Source organism: Apus apus, chromosome 3 (genome assembly GCF_020740795.1).
Source record: "Apus apus isolate bApuApu2 chromosome 3, bApuApu2.pri.cur, whole genome shotgun sequence".
Classification (NCBI taxonomy): domain Eukaryota; kingdom Metazoa; phylum Chordata; class Aves; order Apodiformes; family Apodidae; genus Apus; species Apus apus.
Genome location: NC_067284.1, coordinates 34,603,477 through 34,625,616, shown reverse-complemented (window position 1 = coordinate 34,625,616; position 22,140 = coordinate 34,603,477). Strand labels below are relative to the sequence as shown.

The window sequence follows — 22,140 nt, the reverse complement described above, 5'->3', positions numbered from 1 at the left end:
TTTTTTTAGTTAACTAGCCAGAGGAAACTGGCATAGCATTATAAAAAGCTATTGGGAAGTGTGGTACAGCCAGCTTCATCTCCTACCAGTGACTTATCTTCTTTTCATTCATCTGTCTCCTTTGGTTCTTCTAAGTCTTGAGACACTGAATTTGGAAATTCAAAATAATTTTCTGTAAACCTATCTGAACTTTATTTTGTTTTTGCAGCTGTCTCAGCTGCTTTGTGCCACAAAGAAGAAGTTGCTTAAACTGCTGGTATGAAGGATCCTCACAAATACTGAAGTTATTTCTTATTAACAAATTCAGAGCTCCTGCCTTCCTCCTTGCCGCACTAAAACACACATATACCTGTCTTTATACTTGGAAGTGCTTGTCTCACTTTATTATCTGAACTGTATTTCAAGTTGTGTGCCTGTTAAATAACATAGCCTTTCAAGGTAGGACTAAAAACTTTTAAATCCGTGTCATCATCAGCATCTTTTAAAAAATGGCACAAATGGTGACATCTGGGAGCCAATTCATCATTTAATTAAATTATCCTGTAATGAAATCTGCCTTAATGAGATTAATTTTAATTATTAATCAGGAGCTGACATGGGCACAAGGCACCATAAATAATAAATGGAAGCTGTGTCTGCTCTGTTTCTAAGAAAGGACCTACTTTAGAAGAGCAGTGCTTTTCATGAGCCTGCGTTGGGTTTTTTGTGCTGTCACAATCTCTGTTTTGTTGAGTTTGGTTTCTGTTTTGAACTTTAAGACAGTATTACTCCCATTTCTCTTACTGAGTAACTGCTGATGTTTTAATATTTCATATGATTCAGTCATTTTATGACCAGTAACCGCTGTGATTCCAGAAATAAACTCTGATTTTGTTTTAATCTATAGTAGTTAATTAGCATTGGTGTATTTTAGAGATAAGTACTGTAGGTATAATTTTTTGAGGTTGGGCCCAAAGTACATAAGCTTTTTACTACTCTGTGCCAGCACACCTGTCTATATACATACATGTGCTCACACTTGTGCAGCTTCTCCCATGTTCTGCTGTAATTCCCATCCTTATATGGATTATATTAGTGTTTGTATTATGAAAGCTGTTTATAAGGACTTTTGTTGCTTGGCCATAACATGTTTATCTGGAAAGCATGGCTGGCAGAGGAGAAATTATCCTTATGGGTACCAGTCACAAATGCTCTGTGAGCCTTCAGTGAACCTTTTTACCTTTATCTCCATGAACCAGAAGGACACCACTGGGCCTCATTAGGTGAGGGAAAGAGTAAGTACCTGAACAGACTCCTCTGTCTTAAGCTGAGGGAATTCCTTCTTCTGCAGCCAACATGGCTTGGACTTAAGGTTCTTTTCTTGATATGTTTCCTTTCTAGTTATTTATTTATTTATTTATTAAAAATAAAATCTGAAACTTGATATTTAATGTAATTTTACCAGTTTCTCAGTATATGTGACTATAGTATCTGCTTGGTATATATAATGAAAAATGAACTTTTTATTCAGTGAGGATCTTAGCCCTCCCAAATGCCTTTTTTATGCAACGGTAAGCAAGACAGTTAAGGTTAGCATGCCCTGCTGTTATTTTAGAATTCTTTCAAGAGACAGAGATCTGGCTGTTCAGCTCTTCACACATTTCCAGAGGCATGCTGTAGTATTCTGCATGGAACACTTTTGAGGACATTCAGCAGGCTTGAGAGGAGAGGGTAGCTCCTCACATGGATAAATATATAAAACAGGAAACAAGGAATGAAATGGTCAAAAGGGACTGAGTGACATCAAGGAAAAAAAGCCCCACATTTGTTTGTTTGGTTGGTTGGTTTGTTTGGGTTTTTTGTTGCATTTTTTTATTATCATTATTTTTTTTAATAACAGCTTTAAAAGGTAACATTTAAAGATCCCACTATCCCACTATTAGCCGATGAAGTTGACTCCTCAGCTAATGTCCCTCAGTTGCTGCAGGTTGGAGAGTAGTTTGGTCAAGTATAACTATGTCATTCCCCTATTCTCACACATTTGCAGTATCTGCTGAAGATGGAATATTAGGCTCGGTGCATTTTTTTGTTATCTTGAACAGATCTTATGTTCTTGAGCAAAGACTTGTAAAAGGCCAAGCATCCATTTGCTGCAGTATGGTCGTTGTTGGCTCTAATATCAAAACTAAAGGTGTTGGCTCTTCCTCTTCTGTCCTTCACAGAAATTAATATCCATTTTTCTGCATCAGCATAGTAGCTTCTTGCTGCTGGAGGTCTGGTTAGAAAATCAAGATGAATTGCTGACTGTAAAAAAGTTTATGTTAACCTGGATCACTTCTGAGAAGCTTCTTGAGCATGGTGTAATAGCAGCCTGCAGGGGGATCAGACAAGCTGGGAATGCAGTGTGACTCCCTCTGCTAGCACAGGGGGCACGCGTTTGGGATCAGCATATGCCTCCAAATATAATACCTTGTGCCTTACTAGAGGAGCACATTACACTTGGTTTTGAGCCACTGAACTCTGTGCTGTAATCTCTCCAGTGCTGGCCAGTCAGCCTTTGTGTCACTGTGTTCTGTTGAAATGCAGCATGTTCCACACTGTGTTAGCAGCCAGGTTTATTACACTGCATTTGGTGGGTTCCTACAGACATCTCCGCGTTGCAATCAAACTTCAAATTGGCTTTGTTCTCCAGGAGCTGATCCAAAGCGTGCTGATGCTTAGAGAAGTCTTCCAAGTAACTGCTGTAGGCTTTGGAACAAACAGTCAAGTATTAATAATGCAGGCTGGAAACATCCAGAGAAGAGTCACTATTTCACACATGCACACACACACACTTCGTTGTGTTCAAAGGATTTATTATCCAAGGCCTATGGAGAATATTTTGTTCAACAGCTGCACATAAAACGAAAACTATCCAGTCAGGAAAGAGAGAACTCACTTCTGGCATGGTGGCCTGGCAGATGTTAGGAAATCTGTTTTTGAGGGTGGGTGTGCACCCGTACCCCAGTGTGTATGTGTTTGCAAAGTTGTCCGCTGATCCAATTCATTTCTAGCTTTCAGAGAGAATTATTACAAGATTTCAGTGATCTGTGGATTTATTTTAAAGGTTTTATTTTTTTGTCCAGCTCCTCCCAGACGCATTCGATAGATGACAGATTTGATGGTAATACTGGCTAGTCTATATATTTAACACTCCATTCCATTCTTTCTTAAAGCACATACTGAAACCTGGGCAAATGTTTAATATCATTGCTAAGTTGCAAAATTAAACCTTGGCCAGTTGGATATGATCTAGTTGGAAGAGCACTGCTCTGTAGAACATTCTGGTAGTCCTCTTGGGCAGGACAGCCATAATATTGTGCAGTTCACTAATTGCCTTGGCTCAAAGTCAAATCAACCCCCAGGCCATTAACTTAGCCTTTTATTAACTGCTGAGAAGTGTCTACTCCCCACAGTTTCTAGGTGAACATAAGCCCCGTGCATTTGGACTTGTCCTTGTATACTTTTTTCCATGTTCCAGAGTCCCAGTTGGCTCCCACTGAGTTTAAAATATGCCATTTGAAACCATGTTTTCATTAGGCTTATCACCCTTGCATACTGATCTGCTTTTGATCTCATTGGATCTTTGTCTGTTCCATAATCAGCTTGTCCACATTTCCTAATGTATAAATGGATAAGGAGATTTTTAGGTGAGATATCTAACTTGCCAAGAAATTGGAATTTGTAAATTCAGCCAATCTAGATTTCCACCGACTTTCTGATGCATACATGTGAATGTAAATTGGTTTCGGTCACTTTAATTTACATACCAGAGAGCTAAAAGGTGTAAGTTACTATAGGAGTGGACAACTAACTTATTAATGTGTGCTCCTTTTAGTTGCTTTATCTGTTTAGCCTCTCTCGTGACCATTCACTGTATCAGCAACACCTTTATAAGCTAAAACATAGGTTTTTTTAAAAAAATATTTCCAAGATAGTACATATAAAGACGTAATCTACAATTTGTGAATGAATGGGGATATAAATTTGCCTATTTTAGGATTCTAGATTCACTTGTTTCAGGCCTGTTCTGTCATACCAAGAGTCAAGTGACAAAAAAATCAAACTATCAAGCAGAAATGTGCAGCCTGGGTTTTGCCTCTGAGACCTGCTCGTGACTTCAGTGGTGAAAGATCAGGCCTTCAGAATAGTAGTTGTCTTGCTCTTGTATAAGACTTCGTATAATTGATTCAAGCCATTCTACTTCTTAGGGTTGTTTAAATCAAAGGAATTTAAATCAGCAATTATAACAATGATTTGAACCACTCACCTGAAAAAAAAAAAAAAAGTTAAAAAAAATTCTTTATCTCACTTTTTATCAGTATTTTAAAATTACTTTTTCTTTAGAAACCTTGTCATTGACAGTATAACTATGAAATGTGGACTTGTCTTGGGTGATACCTGAAAAAACAAGGGAAAAAATCATTTTTTAAAGTAATTTTATGGGCATACTTAGTTTCTGAATCTTGGTTTATATTTTGTTAAGATAATGATACCACGTGTTACTTTTCGGAAATTTACATTTGGATCAACCTGCAATTTGGATGCAAATCAGAATTCCACCCAACTGAAGAAAAACAACACTTAAGCTCTTGTATTGCAATAAATCAGCCTTAAATAGTTAGAATACATAACAAAAATATTTTCATGCAAGTCTAAACAATTTGTTGTACAAGAGAATTCTTGATCACAGTTACTAAGTGAACAAGTCATCACACTGGGAGAGATTTTCACAGCTGTCTGGGTACATAAAGGTGTTGAAAGATACACAGGAGGATTTTTAGATGTTACAAATGAAATAAACTGAAAAAATGCATTTGAATTGAGAATTAGGTTTCTTCTTGTTTGGACACCTTTGAAGTTCTATGCACCAGAAACTTTCAAAAGTTAGTGTAACTAGCAAAGCTCAGATTCTGTTGTGTTATTTGTTATGTGCATTGGAAAAGAGAAAATTCCTAATTTGCATGTCTTAATTGACTTCCTTTACGTTAGAGGTGGAAAAACTTTATTTTCCATGATATGAAGACTGAAAAAGTGTCTAGGAAAACTCATTTCTGTGCAGGTGAAAACAAAATATTTGTCTGAAAATCATATAATTGACAACATTTTATCCATTATATGTTATAAAACAATTATATATTTGGCACATTATGATTCTGTAGTTTACTTTTTAATCTTGAGTTTTTCTTTCTATATATGTCTGAGATTAAAATAGAAGTACTTGTTATACATTTCATAATGACTCAGTAAGGCTATTTAAAAAAAATCTTGTTCACTCAATAACTCCAGAAAGTGTTGGTGTTAGTGTAGAATACAAATTACCATTTAAAATGCTTTAAAGTTACTTGAGTTTTAAACACACAATGAATAAAAACTATTTAAATAGTAGAAAATACATATCCTTTAAAATGTGGCATCTCTGACAGTTTTCCATATGATAGATGCAATTCTTTTGGAATGTTTAATTATTTGTGCTACTCTTCATAGATAGTACAGTAGCATGTCAAAGAAACTGGCTGTCTCTGTAGCAAAATAGCTGTATTCACCCCACCTTTGGATAGTTTACATGGGTAATATCAGGCCTCCTTTCCTCCTTCCTGAATTTTCAGTCTTACCTGGATAGACTTTCTGCCCACCAAATTAAAAGTTGAAGGGACACTGAATCACATGAATCAGCTCATGAATCAGCTCTTCATAACTCAGTAACTTTCAAAACTTGTACAACACCGAAACACAATCTGAAATATGCTTCTGGGTAATGGGTTACATGTCACAATTAGTGAATTTTATTGATACTATCAATATATTTGATCTTTGATTTGTTAAGTAACAGTTTTTATTATCATAGAATCACAGAATGATTTGGTTTAGAAAGGACCTTGAAGATCAAGATCCAACCCCCTGCATGGGCAGGGACACTTCCCACTAGATCAGGTTGCTCAGAGCCCCATCCAACCTGGCCTTGAACACCTCCAGGGAGGGGACATCCACAATTCCCCTGGGCAACCTGTTTCAGTGTCTCACCACTCTCATACTAAAGAATTTCTTCCTAAAGTCTATTGCCAGTTCTTTCATGTAGATGAAGTTAATTTTATGTCCTTCTATTTAATCTAATTAGGGTAATCAGGCGCTGCCGGCGGCGAGGGAAGCAAGCAGCCCAGAATCAATGTGATTGATAAAGCAAGCTTCGATTTATTGAATACACAGTGTTACTTTTATACCCTTTTCCAAACCTACATGTAGTGAATTCATTGGATAGTAACCACGCATAGTGAATTCATTGGATAGTAACTACTTGTAGTGATTTCACTGGACGGCAACTACTTGCAGTGATTTTACTGGATAATAACACACATCTGAGTTCCAGGGTTCTTCCTTGTTTTCTATCATTCTACTTCTCTACCTTGTCCTTGAGTTAGTTTAAGCTAACAGAGATTGTTTATACTTGTGTTAGGCTAAGAAAAGAGATTGCTTGTACAGCTGCTGTTTGTGCCACACTCTCAAGGCCTCTCGAGGAGATAGCAGGGGCCCATGGCCCTGCTGCTCAAGCCATTCTGCAACAAGGCGCTACAAAAACTCTGTCTTTGAAACTGAATTTTCAAAAATTTGCTTGATTTAGTACCCAATTCCTGAGTAAATTCTAAAAATCTTGTAATTTCTCTTTTCTGCCTTTGTACAATTATCACAGCTCCTGTTTACGTTTATTCTCATTTTTAATTCCCTTTGAATTGAATTAGCTATCTGACCTTCAGAAAATTACTTCTGTTTATTTTATACTACATTAAGTTTGCAAAACAATTCCTCAGTGGATTTCTTGAACCCCAGAAATCCAAGAATCTCTGTAGTATTTTACCATAAAAATACAGACATTATGAAAAATAAATAATAGTCCATCTTCTGTCTTCACTTTTAAGGCCTCCTGAAATAATCATCTTCATGTGATGAAGATTTAATAAAAGCAAGATAGTGTTCATTTCATGCAGCAGGAAACTATATGATCTTTTCACATAGTGTCAAACGGAAGACATCAGTGTTTTCCAGATGCTCAGGGTAATTGTTCATTCACACATCTTCTTCTGAAGCATTCTGTCAGCTCTTTTTTTATGTATTTGATTTCCTACATTTTGTTGAGATAGTAGCTTTTTCAAGCTACTTGCCCACCCAGATTTTCAATTTGAGCTGCTTAGTTTACACTTGGTGCACCTCCAGGTCCTATTTGTGTTCCCTTCTCAATAACCAACTCTGAGACAATGTGTCCCTCTGAGGTTGCAAAGCTAACCTAGTAATCTGTGGTCATCCCTCCCTTCTTGTCTATATGGTAAATCTTATTATAGAAACCAGAAGTTTAGATTTTGTTTTACTCAACACTGAAGTATCAGCCTCAAGGTTCCCCATGTTGTGTTTCTTTTTAACTGCAGCAAAACTTTTGATTATACTACAAATTTCTTTGTTTAAATATGAAAGAAGGAAAACTCACACCACTGCTTCAGGCATTTAAATTCATGTAGGTGTTCAATGAACCCAAATTCAGGTTCATCCCACCTGATTGCAACTCCTCATTGAGGAGCCCAAGCTAGAAGGCAGCTGATGAGCAGACGTAGCTTCTGCAGCTGTGAATCGGGTCTTGGTTTGCGGAGTTGTGTGCTGGAAGAGTCTCAAGGGTTGAACTGGCCTTTGAAGTGGACTGTTCATCTTTATTATTAACTATTCAGAAAGAATGGTGGAGTAGACTTGTACCATAGTTCCCTAAAATGTGGGTAGACCCCTCTGCCCTGCCCCCCTCCTTCCCTGGTATTGCTTAGGTAGGTAAGCAGCTTTGGTACTCCACAGGGACAGCAGAAATGGCCTCACATAAAATCTATGTTAAGGTTACCCGGTGGTCAGTTCTGAGTCTATCCCAATCTTTCTGTGCTGCTCCAGGAAAGCACAGAGGGAGACAGGGAATTCCATGCTGTGTTCAGTTCTGTTTGCTCAATCTGCTATGGATTGGGTAAAACTGCAGAATGGGATATGGGAAATGGAAATGAATAAAGACATTATAAAATCCAAGCCTTCTTTATGGACTGCAACAAATATAGTTGACAGATGTGTGCAGTAACGCATATGCAATAATGACTACGATAGCGACTGTAAATCAACTGCTGCAATTTAGGGAGTAGTAAGAGAAATTGAAATCTATTTCAAGCTAAAAAAAGGATTACTTTTCTATGAACACATAATAAAGATTTGGAATTTGCTGACCCTAGAGAACATGGAGGCTAAGAGATTAGGTTTTCTATGACTGAAATTATTTCATGAACAATAAGATGATCCACAAATATCGAGTAGTTTTGCTTTGGTCAGTTATAAATATGAGTATAGGAGTAAGACTGAACTCCCTGTCCTGGCAGGTTGTTCCATAACTTCACTGGACAGTTTGGGCATGCTAGCATCTACTTTTCACACCATCAGTAATGTCTGCTTTCATAAATATGTCATTGTATCCCATATAAACCAAAAAATCTAATCTGGTAATCTGATTCTTAACAGAAACTGAAGGCAGAGATACAAAGGTTGATGTTTCCTAAACTGAGCTCTCAGCCAGCTCAGAAGTGCAGCACTCACTGGGGAAAAAAACCCAATACCGTTCCTTTTTCCACTGCCAGTTGCCCTTGCTCTCTTCTCAAGCAGGAGCTCTTGCAGGAAGGATTTGAGTAGTGACTCCCTTTCTTTCTACCCTGCCCTGCAGCACAGGCACAGGCGCTGGCAGGCATTCCTTTATCTTTTAAATCCACTAGGGGGATGGTTTGAAACTTCCTTTTATCCCTCCGTGCCTTTAACACAGTGCTCAGGTGCTCACGGCAGAGCTAGAAGACAGAACTACAGTTGCGTATAGTAACAGTGTACAAGTTGGTTAGGCCCTGCCTCTGTCCAGATGTGATTGCTTTGGGGCCAAATCAGCAGAAGCATTGCATACATGTCTTTGCCATTCAGTAATGCCATGCACTCTGAATATATGATACCATTTTTCTTGTAGTGAAATAGTCATATTTATTTTAACTAGATATTTTAGTTACCAACTTGCATATTTCCTCTCTCCACCGTGCAACTCAAGGTACTTAAAATATTCCTTTGTGTTTTCTGACATTCCCTTCAACTCTTGCTGAAACTAAAATACACATAATTGATTCAATTTGAATGACTATATTTGTGCTTGAATTTTTTTAAATCTCTAGAGCAGTATTTTCATGAACTATAGAACTTTTATAGTAATGTCTCAAAGTGTTTGTAGATCTCTAGAAATACGTGTGAGGCATATGTCTCTCTTCTAATTGCACAAATTACAGGGTGATGTCTTTTTCATAGAAAACAGCAAGCATTATCAATCTGGAAAAGAGAAAGGACCTGAAATACCTGGCAGAAACTTAACAAAAGTATTTCAGTTCAGGTTCCATTCATGAGGTGATTTGCACGTGCCACACTGTAAATATTCTTGATACAGCCAGTGAAAGAATTCACTTGTGCATATGCTTTTTAATATGTTGTGTTCAATATTCATGTTGGCATAGAAACCAGTATTTTGAAAGAAATATCTTACTTAAATGTGTGTCTCCAAAACACTTTGTGTTCTAAAAATTACCAAAATACAGTTGTGTCTCTCTGAGAGAGAACAAAAAAGTTTATCTCTACTTCTTTTGTGGGGCCAGTGACCGGAATTGCTACATTACCTTCAAAGCTGAGAAAAATCACTTTGGCTTACTACAAGGAAATACCATTAATGTTTTTGTCTGTGTTCTATTAGGGTTTGTTGCTTGGTTCCCAGTTCAGACAGAAAATTTGTTCACCTGCAAAAGTTACCAGGTTCTTTAATTTTGTGTGTATTTCAGTTAATTTCTTTCTTCACGAAAAAAGCACTGAACCTTCTACATTTTATTCTCAGTCTTTAAAAGGTACTGTTTAGTTACTGTAAATTATAAAAGCCTTCTTGGAGCAGCAGAATACAAAGCTCCCTACTTAGGCCACAATGTAAATTTTTAGACATCTGTTTCAGGAATATAAATTTGTAGGTATGCAAGGAAAATAAAACAAAACAAAACAAACACCTCACTGTAGGCTTCTAAAATTACTGATTTTTTCTTATCAGTTTTGCATCATTTTATAACCAATGTGTCATGAGAGAAAGCTGTTTTTAATAAAGCTTCTGAATCATGTTATGAAATACTATGATTTGTAATATTTTATTCTTTATAATCTAATTTTATTCTTCTTAATTTAAATAGCATGTAAAAGCAACTTACCTGCATTTCTGTACTTGTGTTCGGAAACAGAGATCATGATTTAACTCAAAAAATTCTTCCAAAAAGCTTGTGCTAATGGTGAGAAATTGGTTATGATGATGGAGAATGTTTGCTCTCCAGCACTAGTCACTTGGTAAGATGATCCACCTTTGAAGTTGTGGTAAAACCTCTGAAACAGTATATTTTTAGTAGAGTGGTGTTGAAATCTGTATCCTGATCCAAATTTTGCTCTCCCTTACAACAGCACCACCCTATTGACTCCAGCAGAATGGCAAGGGTGATGAGAAGAAAACCAAGTGCAGTGAAATAAAATTTTCTATATATGTAGAAATACCAGGTAAAAATATACAGCAAGGGCCAAATTTTGATGCTGTGTTATGGGTAGCTGAATATTGACACTGCAGTATAGGAGAGCACTGTCATAAGTTGACATCAATACCATTCTATTTCCAATTTTAAATCTGCATGTTTGAAAAACACCAAAGGATTCTTGCGTATGAAGCGATGTAGAATTTTAAGGTGTTCTACAAATTTAAAAAGCTTGTGGAGTTTAGTAACTGCTCAGTTTAATACAAATATATTTTGGCAAAACTATCTGCGGAAGCCAAAACCCCACATTCTGCTTTTGATTATTGCAGTGCATTCCACACAAAATCAGCGAACACTTCTAGAGAGCAGAATATCCCCCTACATTTTTCTGTCTTGCAGGGGACTAAAAACTTAACTTCAGCTTCAGGATGCAATAGCTTCATGCAAAGGTTGGATTCAATAAAATTGCAAAGAGGAAGGATTTTATTTTCGTTGAGCAGTGAGTTGTCACTGGAGAAAAAGAAGTAACAAAAGCCGATAGTGTAGCACAGCAGAAAAAGGAGCAAGCTGCTGAAAGCTGGATAATTTGGGGATACAGAGATGTCACTTCCTCCCTTTGCCAGGCTGTGAAATTCTTTGTAATTCCCACTGGTAAAGCTGCCAACACAAACAAAGAAAAAAAATGGAAACTTCTGTGTAAGTCCTCCTTTGATGAGTAGAAGAACATACACATTCAAAGGATCAAATATATCAGCACCATGTTTGGTACAAACTTTTTGCAAGCATTATGGAAAAAGAACAGAGAACTCACCCAAATCAAGAAAGCATATAAGAAATTTAATAATAAATTATGTTTCCAAGGCATAGTTTTAGGAACAGATACATGCCTAAAAAATTCTCAATACTGACTTCCTAACAGAGTTATCTGTAACTTTGGGGGAAAGTTGGCTAAAATGATGTTAATTTTGGTGTGATACCTGAGGTCTGTTGTTAACTAGCTGTTAGTTGCTTTAGATTGAAAGATTGAGATGAATAGTTAGCATGGCTCAACAGTACTTTCAGAGTATGGGTTCTTTAATAATACATCCATGATTTTAAGCTTAAATACAGAAAGAGCTATAAAAACTTTGTACTAAAAATAAGTAATATATAAATTTATATTTTGTCCAAATTTGTAAAGGACATTTTAAAGTGAGTGTTTCATGGCTGTTTCCAATAAAGACCAAGTTAACTGGCTCAGGTAAGCTAGGTATCTCCCTGCGATGTCCATAACCAGACCTGGAGTAGCCCAAGAATTTTCACTGTAACCATATCCTATGTAACTCATTTATGCCAATAATTTTTACTTAAGGCTCTCTTTCACTATTTTCATACACTGCAAAGCATTTCTATATGAAGTGGCTGGCTTCCCTAAATTTATGAAAGATAAGCTTCTTTCAGCCACAACCAGCTTTCAATTTAAATTTGTTAAGGGACCCGCCTTACAGTCAATTACAAAATTACAGATTTTGTAATTTCTTTTTTCTTTTATGATTTCTTATTTCTGCCAGTTTATTTTTAATGCATATATAAAAAAATGTATCAGGTTGCATTGGAAGATTTTATTTTTTAAAAAGGGCAATGGAATTTTTCTTATGTACTTACATACCAGTCTGAGTAAGGGAGGTGACCTCAGTTAAACTGCTGCTTTTGTTAATCCTTTAAAGTGATAGCCAAAAAGAGGTTATTTGCTAGAAAAGGGTTATATATAGATAATCTTTTTCAGGGTGAGTCAGCCATTCCTTAATTCCCATGTCTCCCAAGTCAGAACCCAAACACCCTCTTTTCCTTCATGCAGAAAGCACTTCCCCTGCCCTGCCAGGCATTGCTCCAGGCACAAATAAACAGTGGGAGTCCTAGCACTGTGCCCACAGAGGTCAGGAACTGTTGCTGTTGCTCCTGCTTTTGCCTGCCCCAGCACAAAAGTATCCCCTTGAAGTGGTTTGCATACCACAGCTCCGGAATCCCTGCTTTGCTTGTCTGGAGCTTGATATTGCTCTTGCTTTCTGGTGACGAGGTCTGTGGTAATTATGGAGCTGCCAGTCAGCTTGCAGGATAAACAGTAAGTTAAAGTAAGGATAGAGCCTTGTTTCATATGAAAAAATTGATCGTGCCATTCTTTAAATCATCATTCCTGAGTGTCTTACAATTGAGTTTCCATGTGTGCAGTTAGGGAGAGGGGAGAGTTAGGAGAGCTGGTCCTGTCACCCAAGCAGAGCAAAAGCCAAAAGAAGTGCTCACTGCAAGCAGTGAAGTGTCATTACCCATCTGAGAAAATGAGAGAGATAAATGGACAATGTTTTGTTTACTCAGCATGGATGTTACTGAGAGCAGAGGGCTTGGCTAGGAGCAGGCAGATCCTCAGATGCTCTTACTGAGTGTCTTTGAATGCATAATAGTTAAAATGATTGAAAATATGGCCCACTGATCAGAAGTTCAAGTCAAAAACTCCAAAAATCTCAAGCTCTTTTTTCCCTTGCAGCTTTCAAAGTCTGTTTCAAAAATTTAAACTCCTTCCCAACTTTCACATAACTGTAAGTCTCTCCTGTACTTACTTAAATAAACCTTTTTTTGGTCATAAAATAAACTTGGAAGATTATACTAGAGTTGGCTCTCTAGAGCCACAAGAAAAACTGGATTTTAAGCTTTCAGTGTTGAGATCATATTTGTGCCCATAGTTGATCACTGACACATGGCTCATCTTGATTAGAGCCCTAGAAAATGAGGTAATAAACCCACATAATACTTGTGGGGTCTTGAATTAATACTTTTATAATGTATTTATTTTTAATGTCTTTGAAAGATATGGTGCTACATGAGAATGTCCCCCAAGGAGAAATTATATGAAAACTAATTTTATAAAGTTTGTACCTGAAAAAGTCAGGATTTAATTTATTTTTTGTTTTAAATCAGAATTAACATCAAAGACACTTAAAATGGCAGGTAGAAATGAGATGTAAATGAGCACATTTTGGAAAAAAAAAATAATTGAAAGTGGTGGAAGAAATTGAGATGGAGGTGTTGAGGGAGAAATACCGTGTTGCCAGTTATTACAATTGTATTGTGTTTATGGCATTAATATTTCAAGTTAAAGGCATGAAAATGTATACTTGCATTTTACAGAGTTACATCTAAGACTGCAGAAATAAATTAAAAAATGCAAGTGCTGAGAAAACATGAGACAAATTAAGACCTCAAAACTTTATTTTTTAAAGTGATGTTTTAAAGCTCTTTCAGGAATATGATTTGTAAGTATGTGTACTTTGTAGCTGATACAGATTTATGCTTACAATGTAGAATTCTTATTTATGTTTGTAAACTTTTCCATATCACTGTTTGAAAATCTGATATACTCAGATGTCTGTTTTTTTCTGGGAACTCAGAACTTAGCTAGCTTCCATCTTTTTTTTTAATTATTATTTTTTGAGACTCTTTTTTTTTTTTTTATTTCTAGTAGCAGTTTCAATAATGCAAAAAATGCATGTCCTGAAATCCAACTGTCATCTCTTATTTTGTTGTTGCTGATTTCTGTATCCAAGACCCTGCAAGTCTAAGGGGAGTGAGGAGAGGAGAGGGAAGAAGACAGGTACTGTGATGGCACCACAGAATTTGCTCTGTGGAGCTGTAGGCTGGTGAGTGCCCAGGCAGAACTGTAGTGGTGGCTGAAGAGCTTTAATAAATATGGTATTGCGTCTCAATAGATGTATTATAGTAGTAATGATTTTATTTGTCTCACTCCCTTGATTTTACAGACAAGCCATGGAGCAGGCAGGAGGACTCATGACATGAAATTCAAAGGATAGTTTTTCTTCCCACAATATCTAATAGATTGCCACAGGTACAGCTCAGAGAAAACAAAACAAAAGCCACTGGGCAACAAAGCCATGTTAGAGGGGGTCATAAATTTCAATTCAATTTAAATTTCTTGACAAGGCATAGCAGTTCAGATCTGGGAATTTATTCTTTCTGAAAGTTTTGTAGCTAAAAAGGCAAACTAACCCAAAAAAGGTAAAAGCAGTGGAGCGAGTTAGATTTTGACAAAGCTGGGTTGGCTGGAGGCCAACCATTATCTATACCATTATCCAACTATACCATTATCCATTGTATGGATAAAGGTTGACGCCCCCAGGGCCGGCCATGACCTGCCAGAGCCAGTCAGCCAGCCAGAGAAACGCTGAGAGGCCCCGAGGCAGGAGAGTCAGGGGCTGGCACGGTCCTGTTTATCAAAGCACACTCTTTGAATGCAATATCAGAGTCCACTAAAATGTTTATTTGGCATTGAATTTGATCTCCAGTTGTGAAACTATGGACCAGCCCAAAATCTCTCAGGCAGCCCTTTCTCAGAAAGTGTTTCTCCTTCTTAAATTCGATTTTTTGGTCATTTTTATCACTGTGTTGCTTGAAAAACATACTGACTCAAAATGTGGGGTGGTTGTGGTGGCTCTCACAATGTGTTAAACAAGGTTGCTTGACAGCAACAAAATGTGCTGCTACTGTGTGTTCTTCCCTCTAATGTACTTTGAGAAATACTTTGTCGTATGATGAAATCTGAAGGAATAGTAAAAAAATAACAACCATGAAAATGCATTCAAGGGAAGCATATGCTCCTCTTAGTATCTTAAAGAGATTACTGTTTGTATGAGTAGACCATTTTCCTCCTCTCCAGTTTCTCCACCTAGAGGGAAAAAAAAAATAAAATAAAAAAGGTAGAGGAATCTTTCATAACTCCACTGCTATTATTATTAGCTTACAGAGCTGTGGATATAACAGCAACTGACGCTTATGTGGTCCTGCATAGTTTGTTAGTTTGTGGCATTACTTAAAATGTAAAGGCATGCTGGTAAGGTTATTTTTTTTGTTTGGTATTCTCTGTATTGCAGGTAAACAGTGAAAAACTATATATAAAGCAAATTGTAGACCAGAGAAAACACTATGTGAAGTAATTTTCACTGTTACGGCCCTAACCATACACTTTTGGTTGCAGAACTAATTGCAACCAAAGCTTAACATTTCATGCTTTCCTATTTTCTCAGATAAGTACAATTTTTATTGGCTAATGCCAGCTACTTTCCTTTCTGTCGCATTTCTGTCCTTAGGATGGTGGTATAAAACAAGGACATGAAGAAACTTCTGATGTATGTGTGCACAGAAAACATCCCTTTCTTGGTAATCAGTCTGTAGACAGAGCCGTTCATTGGTGACAGGGATGCTGGGACAGTGGTTTCCCCTGTCAGCCTAAGAAAGGAGCTTGTGCTGTAGATGTAATAATTTTCTCTGATCATCTCTTGGTGCTACCACTGGGTGCACAGAATTATGCCATTGATTTTTTTTGTTTGTTTTATCAGCACTATTTTAAAAGTGTATGGGACTGTATTTTGCCTCCAGGTATCCAGGCCTGAGAGTATATAAAACCATCTTGCTTTACTGGGAAAAGGAAGAAGGTTGTTTCTTTGGTCCTTGCGTTCTTGGAAGCAGTGTTATTCCATGGCAGAAGATGAGAGGGCAGAGGTGAAGTGGTGGCAGGAGGTGGCAAACAAGTCTGCTCTGGTTCTACTGAGAGAGGACCTCCTATGGACGGAGGTGTGCAAAGAGGGGTGATGATGTGCTTCTTAACTGCTTGTGGAGTCTAAAACCAGGTTGGTTTTCCTCAGCCTGATGCCTGGGTAGAAGAAGAGACAATTTTTGTTCCTCATCTGCTACTGCAAAAACTCTCTGCAGCTCATTGAGTGGTATCTAAGTATTTGAGCCTTAGAGCTCACTGTTCATTTATGTCCTGTGGCTTTCAGTCTTCCCTTGGCAGCATTTTCCGTGATAGTTTTTTCCTTTGTTTCCCTTTTATTTTTTGGTGGTGAAAAAATCAATTGCTTGCAAGCAGTCGTGCATTAGCAAGCTTCCACATCTGATGTATTAGTTGTTTCAGCAGTCAAAATGAGGATATGCCCAATGGTAATGTTAAAAACAACATCTGAAGGCTGATTATGCTCTGCCCAGTGCTTTATATCTGCTCCAGTGGGTTTTCATTGTCAAAGAGGTGGGCCTTTATTATGCCATATAATGCAGTAGTATGAGGATTACTTGGATTTCAGTGCATGAGATAATAGCAGCTGACAGGCACCTGTTTAAGGAAGTATCTTGTATTCCTAAGCACAGTTATATTATAAAAGTGAAGTGAGATTTCATATGAAAAAAACCAAAAAAAACCCAAAAACAACAACAAACTTTTGTACTTAGGCTCCCTAAATAGGTCCAAGTACAAAAAAAGGCATTGGGGAATCTGGGTGAATGTATTTATTAGTGGCCCTTACAGTCCTGACAGTCCGTTCTAATAATAAAGTGTGGGACCTGTCAAATGATGGCACAAATATCCTAATCTGAACTGACATGGCTTTCTAGCCCAGTTCATCAATCATGTTTTATTATCTTTAAGAGAGCCAAGTTGCTATCTGTCATTTCTATGCTGTAGTGGTGACAAAAAACTGGTTCCGAAAATGTGCCGCAGGTGTAACTTTCACTCAGAGAGCATTTCTGAGCAGCAGTCAAGTTGGTGTTTGTGTGGGGAGAGAGTGCCATCTTCAGTTGCCTGTCTCTACATGAAACAAGTCCAAACTTTCCAGTGTTGCCCAATAGATAAGAAGTTGGGAAAAAGTATTGGTAGAAATTTAGAAGCTATTATTGATTCTTTTTTTAATGAGATTTTGGGCTTGGGAAGAAAAAGGCTAAACACTATGTTCTTGTTCTCATTTTAAGGTATGGTTAATTTAGAGATGTCTTTTTGTGATGAGTAATTTCCAGTAGAGTAAGCAGAAGTAAGATTGGGCTTTGTCCTTTTGGTTTGCAATGCTGTGTGAAGAAAATAATTGCCAGTAGGTTCATAAACCCCTTGTAACCAGTAGCATGTTGTATGCATAAAAAAATGAGAGAGCTAGGAGTCTTTAAGCTACTCTGTGTTTACTGGGTTTTGTAACAGCCATCAATTCCATGTATTCTTTCAGCCCTGAATTGACTTGATGTTTGCATTGGGGTCCTGGCACTTGACCCTTGTTTTTCTTGGCTCTGTGTCATTTTGCAGCAGAGCTCGAGGACACTCCTCATCTCTTGTTTCCAGCATGTTAACATATTCGAGTAAATATTATCTGGCACAGGCATATGCATTATCCTTTGGGGGAATATTTGTAAAAGTTTTAAAGTCCAGATCAAACAATGGCATCCATCTTCCTTCCTCCTGAATTTCTTTTATTCCCAAGGTGAAAGTTGCTGGCAAAATTCTTTCTTTGATCTTTTAAAAAGTCTTTATTTTGTCAATATTCACAGGCAAGGTTCATGTCCATAAAAATCCATGTTGCTTGCACAATATATGTCCAGGTACATCTTTTCTGTGTATTTTAACACTTACTAGGACTTTGCACAATAAGGAGCAGATGTGTCATAGCGACAGCAGGCGAGCAGGGACCAGGAAGGTGGTTTCATTAAAAGAGCCTTGGGATAAATGCAGCGCATTAGATACCCACTGAAAGACAGGAGCTGTTGATGGGGTGACCTCTGAATGCAAGTCATCTTACTATAAACAGAAGGGTGTGGAAAGCCATTGGACAGAGCCAACCTTGTTTACTATCCAGATCTCCCCTTAGTTAACTCAAGTAACCAGACTGTGCTAGGCTCGGTGTGACACTTCAAGGAAGAACAAAGTGTTTTCAGTATTTCTGAGTTTAAAAAAATCCTAGCTGACTGGTGCTGGAGGTTTTTTTTTGTCCTGAAAATCCATCTGCACACCTCAGCTACTGTACAGTGGAAGTTTATTAGTGTGAAACGTAACAGATTTTTTTTATTATTATTTTTTAATTTTTTTTTTGTCGTGGAAACTGACTTTGCACATTTGGGGAATTTGTTTCTGTTCTTCAGAGACAGCTGAGGTAAGGTTATGAAGGATTTTAATTTGCAGTATTGATGCAAATGTTGGTTAGTGATAAACCAGAAAATGTGTTAATCACACAGTCAGATTCTGTTCTGACAAAGAGACTTATTTCTGTAGTAGCAGTTTTAAACTTGTTCTTGGAAGAGTGTATTTGTTCACAGTGGCCCTAGAGTACAGGATTTTAGGTAGGTTACAGGACTGAATCTGTCAAACTATTTCAGGAGAAGCTTTTTATTGCCACAGGAGGTTACTTGTTAAGTGCTGTAAGAAATGAAGTGTGTCACTCTGTAATAGGCTGCGAATGTCACGTTTTGTCAAATCTGTGAGCAGTTCACCGGTGTGTTATTTGATAACATTATTGTAAGAGACACTTGGAGGCCAGTATGCTGAGACAGGTGTCTAGGCATAAATTGAATTCAAATTAATTAGCCCTAAAATACAAAAGTTGTATGTAAAAATAAAGTGAATTTAATTTACTAATACTTCATTTGAGTCCCTTTAATCAATTTCTAAGTTGATTAGACGTTAATTTGGAACAAATAATGCTAAAATGTTAATTGCACTAAGGCATCAGTCTTTCCCCCTCAGAGGTTTGCTTTAACTTGCTCTGTAAGGCTGTCTGTTGGCACTATGAGTTTGTACTGGAGTCTTTCTTACTTTATTGTTTATTTGTTTCATATTCTTTTTTTGAGAAGGCTGTTTTTTCAGAATAAATCCTGATTAAATACATGCTTCCTCAGGGGGTCAGAGCACTCCTGGTACTGTTGTGCTCGGATGCTTTTCGCTACCCCAGGTCCACGCAGCAGGGCTGCTGCCGGGCTGCCTTCAGAGGGCCACGCTGGGAGCTGGCATCACCAGTGCTGCTTCTTAAATGTCTGTTTCATTCAGGGAAGCTCTGGAGGGGTTTACTCTGGGAGGGCTGTTTTGTTATCTGCGTGCAGCAAGCAAAGTCCCAGAGAAGAAAGAGCAATCCAGTTTGGTCCTGCTGTAAATGGTCATTTACTTCTATAGGGAACTGTAATGTGTAGGGAACTTGTTTGGAAGAAGGGTATGATCAATTATTGCAGCCAGTAAGTTCTTAGATTTTGTGCCTAGAGTCTGGTGAGCAGCAAGCAGCAGGATCCAGTTGCATGTTTCTTTTCTTGGACTGTTCACAATTTTCTGAAATAGTTTTCAGCTGAACAGCTTTTAACTGTCTTACTGCCTTTTGTGCCATTCTAATTTCTTCTAAAGTAAAAAAAAAAATTAAATAAAATTCAAAAGGTATATAAAGCCAGTAATATTTAAAAATCCTGAATTAAAAATACAGTTCTTGCCAAAGCATTTTTCCAAGATAGTTATAGATTTATTAAAGTGCTGAGCATCGGTTGTTAAACGGTACAGCAAATGATGCAGCATCAGCCTTGTATGAATGTGGATAATATCAAGCAAAAGAACTTGAATTTGGCTTTGGGGCAGTATCTGTATGTTTGTGTGATCATGCAAGCATGAATTCACATGTTGATGTGTGCATACAGGGAAGCTAATTCATCAGTTACAGAAATTACAAGTTGAGGTTACTCTCTAAACTTAAACAGATCGTGGTTTGATAAAACATCTGAGGATACTGTAAAATAGAGGAATCAAGTGAAAAACCACACTGCCTGCTATCTGTCTCACTTGCATGCTTACCTTTCTTTTTAATCTTTTGTTCTCTGTTGTTTTCTTTACAAGTAGCTATATTAAATTTTATCGACGTTACATTTACTTTGAGATAATATAGGAAACAAGTAGCACTTTATTCAGTTTTTCACAGAATTATAAAAGTTATTTAGTAAATGTTACTTTCAAGGGATTAAAATTTTAATGTGATATATCGTTTCAGTATTTTTAAATATAAGGATAACATGGTTGTATTACTTTTATGTGTAAAAGGTAGGTGAACAGTTTGTAGAATTTAATGCTCTAGCTAATATGCTACTTATTTACACTTTATATTTTATTTTATGAACTCTATTTTCAATTATACTCCTGGAAAAAAAAAAACAAAACACATTTCTATAGTAGCTGACCAGGATATATAATGCCTGTGTGGTTTATTTCTCCTCTCTATGCAATATGTAATCAGTGCCCTGAATTAACTCCTGATTAATAAGTATTGGGTTATAAGTAAAGATGTGAAAAAAATATGAAGATTTTTTTTTTAAACGACTTTTAAAATTAATCCCACTTTATTCCCGAAGAGACACAGTTAAAAATATATATTGAAGAACCTGGATTGATTTAAAAAGCTTACGTTGGATTTAACAGAAAATGGTAGTCAGGATCCCAGAATGGTGGAATTTACATATTGTTTTAGCTAGAGTTGATGGAAGGTTTTCTTCCTATATATTGATGCAAAATTCTCTGTGTGTTCTTGTAGTAAATCTGTAATTGTTCTTTAAAATTAATGTCAGGAATATTTAAAAGTCATTAGCTGAGCTTTACAATTATATAATTGTGGCTGATCATCTGGTAAAACTTGTCATAGAACTTTCGGAGTGTAAAACAATCTGGAGCGATTTCACAGGAACAGAGATTCTGGATGTATTACAGATATTTATTTGCACACATGCACAAAAACATGTTTTCATGTGTTTCCATGCATGCTTGAACAGCTCTTTTAATCAAGGGTTTACTCCTGGATAAAGCGCGTTACGTTGTGATTAGATTTTTGCTGTACTTAAGTATTTGTAGGGCTATTCCAGGTGAGCTCTGCATTCAATTAGTGTCACAGCTAAGAATCAAATGTACATGTTGCTCTGGACGTTCAAAATGTGAGCTCCACTGAAGCAGAGTTTAACTTGATTGATACTTGGATTTTAAAGCAAATAAGGACTAATTTTTGCCTGTGGCAAAAAATCTTTGAAGTTTCATGCCTGTGCTAGGGCTGGATTAGTTAAGCAGTAGGACTGGGGCTGGGACTGTGACCCTGTTGTGCTTGGCAGGTTGTGATAAATGGGGGAATCTTTCTTAACCTCCTGGCCAAAACATTCCAGGATCAGGTTGGGGAGACAGGAGAGAAGGGAGGGGGGCAAAAGATGCAGGAGACTTGGCACGTTAAATCCAGAGACAAAGAACACTTGCTTGTTTTCCTGAAACTGGGGCAAACACACAGACTTTTGTGGGAGAAAGTACTGCAGATGCATTGCAGTACACTTGATTGTGATTTCTGCCCGTTGACCTGGGTATATGAAATTAATTCTTCACTGTGAAGCTGTCTCTTTCTGGTTTTGTTTTGAATGCTTTGGGAGTTTAGAGAATCCTGGCTGCTATGTTTTCCAAAACTAAAGAAGTTTTTTATGTAGTGCTTAAGAAGTGTGTATAAAACCATCCAAAATAAATTGGAAGAACTCCTTATTCCAAGGAATTGCCTGTTGGTTAAAGAATTTACTGTAGCACTGCAAATATAAGCAAAATTATATGAATTTGAAAAAAACAACAAAAACCCAAGGAGTTAATTAGTTGATTCTGGAAAGCTAGTTCAACTATTTTGTTTATAGAAAATTTTCAAAAGTAAAAAAATACTGTTAATCAAAAATCATGTATTTCAATATAGCAGTATTA

General features: G+C 37.1%; 1 protein-coding gene across 10 annotated transcripts in view; it reads left to right on the top strand.

The window, feature by feature from the left end:
• Window positions 1–22,140, top strand: part of EYA4 (EYA transcriptional coactivator and phosphatase 4) — a 153,281-nt gene that overhangs the window by 43,607 nt on the left and 87,534 nt on the right. For 2 of the 10 annotated variants that reach the window (XM_051614662.1, XM_051614661.1), the window contains exon 1: window positions 18,425–18,553. The exons of the other annotated variants lie outside the window; for them this stretch is intronic. The gene's annotated coding sequence lies outside the window, so the exon portion shown is untranslated. Of the gene's footprint in view, window positions 1–18,424; window positions 18,554–22,140 lie in introns of those variants that run through there. 10 annotated transcript variants of the gene reach the window in all.